Source organism: Marmota flaviventris, chromosome 4 (assembly GCF_047511675.1).
Source record: "Marmota flaviventris isolate mMarFla1 chromosome 4, mMarFla1.hap1, whole genome shotgun sequence".
In the NCBI taxonomy this organism is placed as follows: domain Eukaryota; kingdom Metazoa; phylum Chordata; class Mammalia; order Rodentia; family Sciuridae; genus Marmota; species Marmota flaviventris.
This window is the reverse complement of record NC_092501.1, coordinates 124,572,277-124,573,094: the sequence shown is the minus strand read 5'-3', so window position 1 is coordinate 124,573,094 and position 818 is coordinate 124,572,277.

Sequence of the window (818 nt, the reverse complement as noted above, 5' to 3'; positions counted from 1 at the left end):
CATCTTTACTTTCCAGGTCAGGCAGCCAAGGTGTAAAGGGAATTTCTCCAAAGTCCAACAGCAAGTTACTGACAGAATTAATACTCAGATGAGAATCTCCTGCTTCCAGCTCGGTGTTTATCTAAAATGCCACATATTTGCATAGCATTTTATTCTCTTCAAGGCATGGTCACAACCTGCTCCCAAGTTTCCCCAGGCCACATCTTCCGGGAATATAAACTAAGGTCACAACCACAATAACAAACAGCATTTCCCCGGTTCTTTCTCTACCTGTAATTTCAGAAATTCCAGTTGTACTTTAAATTCTCACTGAACAATTCCTAGGAGTCTTCTGAGGTCAGCTCATGTTTGTTCCCTCCTCACCCTTCATTTTAGGGTGGTGTAAACATCATAAGCTAGAGATCCAGAGTCAGAGCAGGGTTCCAGTCCCTTTGCCAGTACCATGACTTTGAACATAATATTTAATCTCTCTTAGGCTTAATATGACTAATGAGTCATTTTAGGATTACCTAATAGAACTGTGACTATTAAATAGAACAATGTACAGTCAATTCTCAGTGTTTGTAGTAGTTTTGTTCCATACAGTTGCTATAAACACTGAGCTAGCCAATACTGAATCATCACTCCTGTGAAAATATAGGATTATGATTAGGTTCCAGTGAGCCTCTGGTCACTGCATTTTTGTCAGCCAATCAGTATGTTACCTTATTTTATGTACCTTGTTGTTTTAAAATATCTTATTTAATATACAATATTAAGTCATTAGCATTAAACTTACGGTCAAAAGCCCAAAGTACCATAACTCATACCCAAAGGAA